This window comes from Nymphalis io, chromosome 3 (assembly GCF_905147045.1).
Source record: "Nymphalis io chromosome 3, ilAglIoxx1.1, whole genome shotgun sequence".
Lineage (NCBI taxonomy): Eukaryota > Metazoa > Arthropoda > Insecta > Lepidoptera > Nymphalidae > Nymphalis > Nymphalis io.
In genome coordinates, this window is record NC_065890.1 from 2,892,242 (window position 1) to 2,905,563 (window position 13,322).

The 13,322-nt window shown below is 32.8% G+C and overlaps 2 non-coding genes across 2 annotated transcripts; one reads left to right on the forward strand and one right to left on the reverse strand.

Moving 5' to 3' along the window:
* Positions 1-3,792: 3,792 nt before the first annotated feature.
* Trnaq-cug (transfer RNA glutamine (anticodon CUG)) lies at positions 3,793-3,864 on the reverse strand. Its single transcript has one exon. It is a non-coding gene; the product is annotated as a tRNA-Gln (tRNA).
* A 2,498-nt stretch (positions 3,865-6,362) lies between these two features.
* Positions 6,363-6,434, forward strand: Trnaq-cug (transfer RNA glutamine (anticodon CUG)). The gene has a single exon. It is a non-coding gene; the product is annotated as a tRNA-Gln (tRNA).
* The last annotated feature ends 6,888 nt before the right edge of the window (positions 6,435-13,322 follow it).

Genomic DNA, 13,322 nt, shown 5'->3' on the forward strand with positions numbered 1-13,322 from the left:
AGCACTCCTTAACGCTTGGCTGCAGCCCGCGTTTTAGGTTTAAACCCTTCGAAAGAAGAGAAACTTTAAAAGTTAAATAGAAATAATAATAATAATAATAAATAATGAAGTTTTTATTGTATATCTTACCTATATACAAACAGTAAGTACAGTAACAGTAACAGCCTGTTAATATCCCACTGCTGGGCCAAGGCCTCCTCTCCCTTTTGAGGAGAAGGTTTGGCCCTTATTCCACCACGCTGCTCCAATGCGGGTTGGTAGAATACACATGTGGCAGAATTTCAATGAAATTAGACACATGCAGGTTTGTTTTTATATAAAAATAAAAACAAAAATACATGTAAAATTTAATACACGAATTACATCAATTCATTTATGTCAGTCACATCTAGTTGTTAATCGTTTTAGTTTCTGTCGCATAGATATTTCTATACCAAACCACAACCAAACTACCCACATATGATTTTTATTTTTTTCCTGTATTTAATTAAGACTAAGAACCTGGTTTTCTTAACTGAAAATGTTAATTAATGTACTTAGTTCTATAAATTAGTCAAAGTGAAGTGAATATGAAATATTCTTTATACAACAATATGTTTATCCCCAATATTTACATACAACATATAAAACTAAAACTGTGATTAGTGAATCTTTACCGATGAATTTTGAAGGATATTTGCATCTTCTACATATGTTTCAACAAACCGCATTGGAGCAGCGTGGTCAGCCCATGGAGCAGTTGAATGAGTGTATAAAGATTGGTACCATTGAGCTGATCTGGTGAAGGACTTAGGTAACTTACTTATGTACTTTACTTTTATTATAGTAGTTCAGTGTACTATTATTAATTGTGTTGTTGTAAATGCCTTTAAAAGTCCATGTACTACCTACTTTACTACTACTACTTTACTTTACTACCTACTATTATCCTAATGTTTTTGGGTATCTTGTTTATATTCCAATGGATTTAATTATATTAAGAAATAAAATAAACTAACATAAATAGAAAATATATTATAGTTTACGTTTTTAGTTATATAATAATTTTTATCGTTATATATTATTATTATTATTGAATAGTAGATAATAGTATATAAGATACAAAAAACGCGATTTAAATTAATTTTTAATTTTTTAAAAATTATAAGTGTCGATAAAATAAGCGCCGTTCCTTAAACTCTAACTCGCGAAAACTCGGATCGTATAAACGGATTCTGCGTCTCAACTAAGCGACAGTTTTAAAGTAACTCCGCCCCTAACTTGATTCCGATGCGTCACAAACTCACCGTTCGTGCCATCTTTATGTAAATTCGGCAAAGTTAACTTTGCAAGCGTCGACGTCGACATTACACTTTGCGGACGTTTCGAAACTCGTTTATCGACGGCAAAGGAACGTTGGTTGAAGACACGCCGTAGGAATTTCATCTTATTGGAGCCGTGCCGGTTTTTTTAATGTCACACCATGTGTTGGTTGATTTGGTAAACGCGAATGTTTTATATCTTCATCTATCGAAATTATCAATTTCATGTGATAGGACATTCTTCGTGGTAGGTATTTTGTTCTAATCCGTCCGAGTAGATTCCATCCTTTAATCACATCTCTAATCATCTACCGTCAAACAGCAATACTTGGTATTGATTTATTTCGATTTGAAGGATAAATGAGCCAGTCTAATTACAGGCACAAGAAACATAACACTTTAGATCCCAAAGCCAACCTTGCCGATGAAGATGTAAGGGATGTTTTTTATAGTGCCAATGTATATATGCGGTAGTGACCACTTACCGTCATATGCCAGTCTACCTACCTATATTATAAAGAAAAGAAAAGTAGGAGAAAGACTACCCTTGCGTCAGAACAAAAATGAATGTAAAGTATAACAAATTATTTATTTGCAAGTAAAATATTTGTTTAGACGACAAATTTGCCAATCTGCCTACCTTGATTTAATATATATATATATATATATATATATATATATATATATATATATATATATATATATATATATATATATATATATATATATATATATATGTTTCTTATATTTATATATCTGTACTTCATAACCTCATCACTCTTTTCCTATGTCAACATAACGAGACACCGATTAACAACTTTTAAATATATTTAACGCCATACCATGTATGTAAGTCATCACGTCGCATAGCTTTTAGTATCGAAATGCGTTGATACAAAAGACTTTGCAGGCGTAATTCATGCATTCACATTTCAATAGTCACACTTATATCTTAAGAGCACTACTCGTAACTAAATAAGGTTCATACTCGAATAGCACGTTCGCTGAAGACGAGTGAACCTCTGCTAAGAGAAAACGGATGTTACTTTGAGTGGAATAAGAATTTCTATCCATAATCATATAGTGCTGTTCGGAATTGAGGAATCAATATAGATATTGTAAAATATACTTTACTTTATGAGAAATATAGTTCAGTTTAGCTTGAAGAATTATTAAGGCAGGTGTGACAAAATTGCGGCTGCGACACGGTACAATTTGAATAAATTTGATGGCGTCTGCGTCTATTGTGGAAGGGTGATATCGGAAAGTGATATGGTGATGAAATTGGACCCGACTGCGGATTATAAGCCTTCAAATCGAATTGAGTTCATTGGATCTGTTGTATATAACCGAGAAAATTTTCTAATCTGGTATATATAGTAGGCAATTATTGCGCAAGAACCTAAAATGTTAATATATTTATATCATTTTAGAATCATAGTGATATCATTCAAAATTATTTAATGGAATTAATGAAAATTAATTGTGTAACTTTATTCGAGAAGGCTCTTTCAAACACTTTTGAATCGTCACTCTTGAAGATCAAGCTCAATTTTAAATTACTGTTGGACAGATTGCAGATTCTTTTTTTATAGTATAGGTTAGCGGACGAGCATATGGGCCACCTGATGGTAAGTCACCAACGCCCATAGACATAGGCATTGTATGAAATGTTAACCGTCGCTAACATCGCCAATGCGCCACCAACCTTGGGAACCAAGATGTTATGTCCCATATGCCTGTTACACTGGCTCACTCACCCTTCAAACCGGAACACAACAATAACAAGTACTGCTGTTTTGGGGTACAATATCTATACAAAAAAATCTAAAGAAGAACAGGTTAGACACTACACTTAAGAGTAACAGCCTGTTAATGTCCCACTGCTGGGCTAAGGCCTCCTCTCCCTTTTGAGGAGAAGGTTTGGAGCTTATTCCACCACGCTGCTCCAATGCGGGTTGGTAGAATACACATGTGGCAGAATTTCAATGAAATTAGACACATGCAGGTTTTCTCACGATGTTTTCCTTCACCGTTAAGCACGAGATGAATTATAAACACAAATTAAGCACATGAAAATTCAGTGGTGCTTGCCCGGGTTTGAACCCACGATCATCGGTTAAGATTCACGCGTTCTTACCACTAGGCCATCTCGGCTTTGTTAATTAAATACAATTAAATTATTAAAATATATTTTGCAATATCCACACGTCTAGTTTATGTTTTTTTTTACTTGATATTAATTTATTTAACTTATTATAGATGTGACCACCTTGCCCAAACGATGCCCCCCTATACCTAAATGTTTTTTTCTTAATTTTGTAAAGTAATAAAGGTTTCGATATATGCATATAAATAAGTCCTTTAACTTTCGAGGATATTTTATGTTTTAGTAAAACTGTTAATAATAGGTATTCATGTTTCACTTCGCATCTTAGTCAAAATAATATAATATTAAGGTTTTGTTTGTATTGTAACTATGTAAAATAGAAGGTTCCACCGAGATTTGAACTCGGATCGCTGGATTCAGAGTCCAGAGTGCTAACTATTACACCATGGAACCTCTACAATGTATGTTAAAAATATAACGAAAGCTTACAAACATCTTTCTTTTATATTACTAGCAAAACCCAGCAGATATCCTGTCTGTATATTTATACCAATTGTCCGGGTTCTCAGTTTAAAGGAATAAGTCTTGAAGTGCTGCAGCGTCAGCAGCGACTACAACGTGGAAAGTATATAAGCCTTCTTCATGAAAATAATCACATAGATATTCGTTGACATGGGAAAATGTTTCATAGTATTCTGTCATACGGTGTCGTAGTCCATAAATCGCAATCAGTCTTTCCAACATCCATTTATGTATGACATTTGTATATAGATATTGTGTGTGTTAGAAAAAAAAACATAACAAATTATATAGTCAAATACATAAACGTTGCAAAACTTCTGTAATAATAATAAAAACTCTACACTCTTACGGTATTATAATAACTGTTTGAATGGTACCGTAACGAATAAAAATTAATATAATGACAATATAAACCAAAAATAAAGACAATAATTTTAGCAATTGATATTAATAAGATAAAAAGAAAAACATCAATCCTACGGAATTGATAAGAAGACAATTGTGATTTATTTGAAATACTAAGTTCGATCACACATATTAGTTCACGTATATTTTATAGTAGCAAAATCCGCGGCTTCGCCAACGTGGAATTCAGTTTGTGATGGAAATCTTTCAATTATACATAGAAATATTTAAATTATTAGCAGTCTAAACTAAAAAAAAAATGATTGTTTTAGTTTTGGTTACTCGCAAATAGCTATATTAAGTTTATTAAGAGATTAAAGAGGCAGTATATTAAGATTACTGGTGGTAGGGCTTTGTCCAAGCTCGTCTGGTTAGGTACCACCCACTCACCAGAAATTCTACCGGAAAACAGCAGTACCTGTCATTGTTGTGTTCCGGTTTGAAGGGTGCGTGAGCCAGTGTAATTACAGGCACAAGGGACATAACATCTTAAATAGCAAGGTTGGTGGCGCATAGGCGATGGCGCAAATGATGATTAACATTTCTTACTATCCCAATGCCTATGGGCGTTGAACTACTTACCTTTAGGTGGCCCCAATGCTCGTCCACCTAGCTGTTCTATAATAAAAAATACAGACAGACAGTTCAAGGATATATGTATTGATATTTGAAATAAATTAACTTTTATGTTAATGACATGATAAATGTTTTTATATGACATTGTTAAATATTATTGTTTGAAAAAGCTTAGTAAAATAAAATAATACTTATCGCCTCTTTTATTCCAAGCATTTAATATTTTATGTAAATGTATTCGAAAACTTTAGTCATTATATATAGCTCTAGCATATTTCATGGGAAATTACTTTATTTATTGGGTGAAAATTAAAACACATTGGTCTGCAATACAGCTTCGTGTCGAAAGCTAAGTGGTTAGCGGGAATAATTAATGGCATGGACGTCCCATAGGACGGTTGGTACTGGGCTCTCGCATGCGATGTTTATATATCTGATTTTGTTGGTAGCTAATGTATGGTAGCTTTAGATTTTAAAACGTTTTTTTTATATAAATTTTTTTATATTTTGATTATTCTGGGGGTGTTAGTTTTTATGAATAAATTATTATTAGTACGAATTCATTACACTGATTTTTTTTTATTTTATTTTTACTATATAAGCAATGCTATTTAATATTTTAACTAAATTTTTAAGATTTCCTAAAAAACTGCTTTTCATCCGATATGTTTTTTTGTACCGTTTTATGCATTGAAATTAATTATATTTTGATATATTATGAGTCCTAATTAAGGCTATTTTTAATAAAAAAATAAAGCAAAGCTTTCGATCACACTCCTAAAATTTTGCATTATATTTTTTGCAGGCGCTACTTATACAATAATATCTTATTTGTTATTGTATTAATAATAATAATTTAGTTTCTTGTATACTATCACTATATTTTATTGTCTGTGTTAAGTTTTATTTTAAAAAAGTGGAAATTTGTCGAAAATAAACCTACAATACAAATAAATATATTTAGATTATATAGAGGCGTTATGTATATGAAACAAATTAAATTCAATAATACAGATATATAAAGACAAGGTGATCGCGTGCTTAGAGCTATCTCAAGGCTAATAAAGATTTAGTGAGACTTAGATCACAAGGAAGAAAGAAGGGCATGATCCCTAACAATTTGTTCCATTGATTTGTTACCAGTTAAATAGAGCTTTATTGTCAATTCAACCAATTCGTTAAATTATTCCGCAGATATAAAACAGAATAAATTGTTCCTTAATTCCGTACTAGTTCTAAAAATACAGTACGATCTTAACCAGTTACTGGTGATAAAAAAAGGAAACTTTAATTAAATACTCAAAAGAATTTTTATTCGTATGAATTAATTACTCTTACGTTTGGGTCGACACGTTATTGCATATATTATTAATGTAGTAATTTGCTATTTTATTCATCAAAAATTAATTTAAAAATAATCATTGTACAATTTCACCGATTGAAATACAGGTTCCATGGTGTAACGGTTAGCACTCTGGACTCTGAATCCAGCGATCCGAGTTCAAATCTCGGTGGAACCTGCTATTTTACTTAAAAATTTTATTTATTATTTAATTTTATTATTTTTAATAATTAATTTTTAAAACTATTAAAAAAATGTCTTTTCTCTCTCTCTCTGATTGCTCTCTAAACAATCGCAAGTATTATCACAATCATTTGATAATAGATATTTTCTCCATAAATACAACTTTAATCAGAAAAATGTATTGTAATAAACACTTCATAGATCAGAATCGCCTAATATTTCAAAATAAACTTTATTCGAGTAGGCTTTATTTAAAGTAGGCTCTTACAAGACACAGAATCAACATTTGATGAGATTATTTTTAATGTAAAGCTATTACTCTTGGAATGTAGATACTACCGAGGAACACCACCAAAACTCATTAGTACATTAAACCAATTAATAAACATAGGTACTAATTAAATACATTCCTTCACGGAAGTTAACTCATTCTAACTCCGCGCATTTTTATCTGTATAAAAGAATAAAAATGGCATATCAACGCATATTACTGACATATCAACGCTCAGTTCTAAACTACTGGAGCACCATAAAAATTTACAAACAGGTTCCTTTTACACAGAAAAATTTTCCTTAGTGCTAACCTAAGATTTTTTAAAATTTAACCACTAAGGTAGTATGAAGGAGGTAAAAATTGTGTATGTAATTCCCCTTCATTTTTGAAAAAAAGAACTATAGAAATTGTTATTCATTCTGAAATATGACGGGAGCTGGTCCGTGAGTAAAGCGCTGGTCACCTAGATATATAATTTTATATTGAGCAATATGGATATCCTAAAACAAAATCCGAAATATCACTGAAAAGGTAAATGGTAAATTATTCTTTGAGTGCATTTATCTATACATTACATATTATATAAAAAAAACACCAGTGCTATTACGTAAGAAGAAACTCTTAGAAAACGGTCGCGAAATTTTAGAAAGTGGTATGCGATATTGATCATAATAATTATAACATTTAAAGCATACACGCATCAAAATCGTATATCACCTAACCATAAGTAGGTTGTCAACATTTCACGGGTGATGAAGTGAGTTCTGACAGAACAGCGCTGTAGTTTAATATCAGCTTTTATGTCATTGTAGTTATTTTCCCCTTGTACATTAACTATTACGAGGGTTAATATCTTGTATAAATTTTATTTTACGCCACTTAATTGTCATATTCTTTTTTGGTGATTTTTATGACAAATGGTATGTAATCTGAACCCATCGAAGAAGAAAGTTCTGAGCTTAGCGTGGAGACACATGTAGCTGTTTTTTCTGCCACATGCAGGTTTCCTAACAATGTACCTTCACCTCTAGGGAGGAAATGAATTATACACACAAATTAAGCACATGTAAATTCATTGGTGCTTCGCCAGGTTAAACCTACAACCTGGGCTTTCTCGGCTCTGCCTGCTTTGCCAATATTCACAAGAAAATATTATAAATATATTTTATATACATATATAAGTGTGTATTCTCTAATATATTCCCCTAGTAAGTATATAAGATCTTTTATGTCATACTTATATTCGACTCAACTTGATATTAAAAGCGATACAATAAGATCACTCCCTCTTTATTACGTGATTAGAACGAGACAGATAAATAAGTTAAGTCAAATAAAACGAAAGCAATTCCCGTAATGTTCGTCGGTTTGTCCCCGCAAATAATATATTTACATCGTATTAAAGTGTACCTACTCGTGTCTCACAGCGCCCGCGGGTGTCGTCAATGTGTATCGACGATAATTATCGAACGGATATAGAGACTGCTTAAAATGGTTTTATAAGTAGCGGAATGAAGACGATACGACTTATTTGCGTTTAACGAATTGCCATAAGTTTACTTTAGTATTTCTTAGATTTTAAATAATCAATAAAATTATATATATTTATTTGTTGAAACTATTTAGACATTTTTATAATATATAAAATTAAAAAAAAAAAAACAAAATACACATTACAAATTTATAACAAAAAACCAATAATCAATTGATTTTTTTTTATTTTTTCTTTTAGCTCTCCACACAAACGTTGGCAATCATTAGGACGATTTCAATATCCAAGGCTTCTGTTCTTAGAGTCGTTGTTCTCTTCCCGAAACATTGGCGCAAGTTTTCAAGCCATGATGTCCTTTTAGGCCAGACCTCCAGCCTGCCATCTTCCTCGCACTGTAAGTTGTATTTGCTACGTTATTTCTCTGTAATAAGAGAAAAATGTAAAAATTATTATGCCTCTTTCATCTTACAAATATTAATATATGGATTATTTGTTACTTAATAACACCAAAACATCTGAGCCAATTCAAATGGTACGCGGGTAGAGTATGTTCTGGAATAGGACTAGTTTTTTTTTGTTCCCTAGAAACAATAAAGCAAATGCATAGAAAATTGGTGGTAATAATCAAAACTCTTCACTGTACTTAAAACAAAATTTAAAATCAAATATAAATAACAATAGTAAAAAATATATAAAAATGTACTTTCATCGCTATAAAATTTCCTTTGGGTGTAAAAAACGACATAAAAACAGCGTTTTGGTGTAAGTAATATATAAAGCAAGAAAAAGCATATGTCACTCTACATACTCAAAAATATTGCTTGCAATATAAAACGTTACATTAAAAATCAAATTTTTAAGTGCAATTAAAATTTCATCACATATATATATGCATAAAATAAATACTTATCGTTTTAATTTTTCAAGATATCGTGTCGTAAATACGTCGTGACATCTAAAGTAGACCGTTAGGCGTAGTCTAATGTCGTAAACGTTGACGTTTACGTTATGGGCAATAAGGTTTAGTGGTTCTTTGCATAATACCCAGCAGTTGCATCGCGTTTTACAATTTACTTATAATTTCATAGTTCCGTGGTTTTATTCCAGTTACTGCTGTTTTTATATGAAAAAAATAGTCCTAAAATAATTTAATGATGCTTACATGCAGGCCAGCGGGGCAAAGTAACAAACAATCAATCAAATCAACAGCCTTTCGTAGTCCACTGCTGAACATAGGCCTCTCCCACGGTGCGCCAAAGCTCCCGGTCCTCCGCCTTCCGCATCCAGTCGGTACCCGGTACTTTCTTAAGGTCAGATGGTAGATGCGCTTAACCCTCCTAGATGGTAGATGCGCTTAAAAAAAGTAACGAACGTTAAGTATTAATTACTGTTATAAATATCTGCCAATATGTTTGAATTGAACTCAACACAAGATTATAAAGATGATTTATTATATATTGTTGATTACATCATTTCAGTAACTTCACTGCTGGGCTAAGGCCTCCTCTCCCTGTTCGAGGAGGAGGTGTATCATATTTAATTAGTGAAAAAAGGTAACTACAGAGTTTCTTTATCATTATTCTAGGTAGAATCTACATGTATAAATTATTTACATTCAATTAAATCACGTAATACTTTCAAAAGTGCTCACTTTAGAATACTCTCTTGTCATCATCAGGTTAACACTTTATGCCTTCCGCTGTTCTATCTTGTGCTACTTAACTTAACACCTGTGTGCACCTGTGAGCAATGCCTTCGCTCGTGCCAGCTACTAAATAGGTCCGAGACCGTCGCCAGAACTGTAGCATGTTTTACTCCCTGAGAATCAAAGCTGCGGCTTGCTCATGGTTATACTCGGACATATACACTTCCACGAGTATCATCACCTTGTATTCCCATGGAAGCAGTAGGTGCATATAAGGTATAAGTTATTATACCTTACTTAAAAGTTATGTAGAGAACACATAAATATGTGTGCAAATTAATTTTCCATAAAAATAGAGACATACGGCTGACTAAGAGCAAATTTGCCGTTTCATTTAACAAGCAATAGCAATATTTGAACAATCCTCCCTAAATACAAATAATAATCTCGTTATTAGCCCCCCACAATGAGCATTTAAAATAAAATTCACTCAAAAGCACATCTCTTGTTCCAAAACAAAAGAGAAACTAAACTAAACTGTCGTATATACAAATTAAGCAATAAGTTAAAAAGTACTTAATTCCTAATAACAATAAGACTCATAATGTTATGTTATGCTTAGGGCACTTTAAAAAAAATACTTTTATTTCGGCGATACCACGACTGAATAGTTGCCAAACTAAATTAAATCTTTAGCTTATGCCACAAAGACTAAATTCTTATATCAAACACAATGATGGGGTAACATTAGGGTCGCGTAAAGCCGTAGGCCTATTTGTGTCGGTTTCACACTTACAACAATAGTGTCATGATTCGTGATCCCGGATTATCCCGGAACAAGGCCGGGATTAGGTCGCGTTGCGGCAAACAAATGGGCTAACGATGGAACAAGTGGAACTGTCGTATCATTAATGGAGTTCCAATTTCAAATTGTGTTTTTAATTGCCATTGGAGATATTGTTGCAGGTGTAAAAAAATAAATAAAGATTAATAAACTTTAATATTAAGAATGATAACATTTAATACAATTTATTTTTGTTAAATTTCACAAATATGAAATTATAAGCAATAATAATATTTAATATTTCGCACTCATCATTACTTCAGAAGTCAGATTCGAAATCTATCAAAAATACTTTATATAATCAGTTACAGCTGGAATTACAAATTAAGGTTTTGTCCAATGTAATAATTAACACGATTAATACGTTCACGTACGGAGATTGATACTTAATACTTAGATTATATATAACTTTTTTTTTATATATTTGCCGGGAGGGCAAATGACTCTACTCCACATGATGATAAGTGGTAGTAGAGTCCAAACGCGACGCTGGCCAGTACAGTCGGGAAGAATGTTCTGCACTAGCCGCCTTCGCCTTGCCGGCCCGCAAGATGCCTCTTCACGCCTCGTTTGAAGGAACAAACACAACTTTGTTATTACCGTTAGTTTATACCGTGATCATAATTTTTCAATTTGCCTAAGGATTAAAAAAAAACCAAATATACAGCCTTACTAAACATTGTACAGTCGGTATATATTCCACATATTCATCTCTTTTTTTCATCAGGAATTTTACATTCGAAAGAAGAGCTCAAAACATTACGTACTATACAAATGTACGTTTATTAGTAAGAAAGATTTATCGCACCGCAAAAGACATTGAAACAATTATCAAGCTGTAATTGAACCTACAATTGATAATAAACATTCTATAAAAAATATAAATTAAAAAAAATAATGTTAACATCAAGACATTAGACAAATATATCGCCTCAAATATTACAAGACTAAGACAATTGAGATAACAGGTAGATCATGGTGATTAGTTTCATATTGTTTTAGATTAATTAATCACCGCCCCACGACAGTGGGATTACGACATTTGTATCATTTAACGCACCTTGACACTTGGGGTATGATTAATAGAGCATAATTAAGATGTACCACTGTCGGATAAAACTTGGGACAATTCTACTAATCTATACGGTAACAGCCTGTTAATGTCCCACTGCTGGGCTAAGGTCTCCTCTTCCTTTTTGAGGAGGTTTGGAGCTTATTTCACCACGCTGCTCCAATGCGGGTTGGTGGAATACACATGTGGTAGAATTTCAGTGAAGTTATACACATGGTTTCCTTCGCCGACAAGCACGAGATGAATTATACACAAATTAAGCACATGAAAAGTCAGTGGTGCTTGCCCGGGTTTGAATCATCGGTTAAGATTCACGCGTTCTTACCACTAGGCCATCTCAGCTTTTTCTACTTATTATATTTATTCGGATCGGAACCGAACCGATTTCATGTTAACATATACCGTTATATCAAAACTTGATTGTTAACTTTTATCCAAATAGTCGATAGTTAAATTAAAGAATAGGAAATCGGATAAACAACGATTACGCTTCGATTGGATTTCAATAAACAGACAATTTATTAATAGAATTAGCCCGAAGCAAGTACTAGACATAAAGTAAATTTTATACAAAATTCAATCCACGACGACAACCAACTCATTTTTTCCAATCGCTACAGTGCAAGTGTGCTATTATAGTGGGGCGAGTCTTCGTGGATTTATTTATTTATCTCTAACTATATCTAATTTCATAAATAACACCTCATCTTATTACCTCTACTGCTACAGGGCTGGTTCATTTTTCGCCCTGAGAATCGGAATTACGATTCGAAGGGTAAATTCTGCTAGCATTTATGCCACCATTCCAAACGTTCACGATTTGAAGAGTAACTATTTTTAATTTTTATTTGTACATATTTAAGGCTAATATAAATAAAAATAACTAATATTTGGTTATGGCCCAGCGTGGTGATTATGGGCAAAATCCTCGATGGCACACACCTTTACGCAACGGCCCCTAGTTCCCGGTCGCCCCGCTACCCCTGGCCAAGGCGGCGGTCATGGTAAGGGCGGGGCAGGGGGTGCTAAGAATCCACGGGCTACGGTTTGGATATTGAGAGCTGAGGATCGAGCTCAATGGCGTGCCATTGGAGAGGCCTATGTCCAGCAGTGGACGACGAAAGGCTGATGATGATGATGATCACAAGCACTTTTGAATCGTCTTTAACAATTTTAACACTTGTGTGCGTTTTGCACCCACAATCATTTAAAATTTGTATTCCTCACAAGTCACTATCAATAGCGGCCTATGAAGAACAATCTCCTATCTTAATAAACTAAATTAAGCAATACTAATAAAAAAAAATAGATACTTGAATATTTCTGGTAATAGATACAAGATTTTTGACAAAAATAAATTCTGACAATTACCTTTAATACAGGCATTGACTACTACAACACACTTCATTCGTCAAAATATGTATGTGTGCTCGTGTTACGTGTCACGGGCACACATTATACTCTTTTAGGCTGTATCATAGATGGTCATAGTCAGTAAATCAATAGTTACCAATATAAAAAAACAAACTAAATAACCACCAAATACTCCATTAACA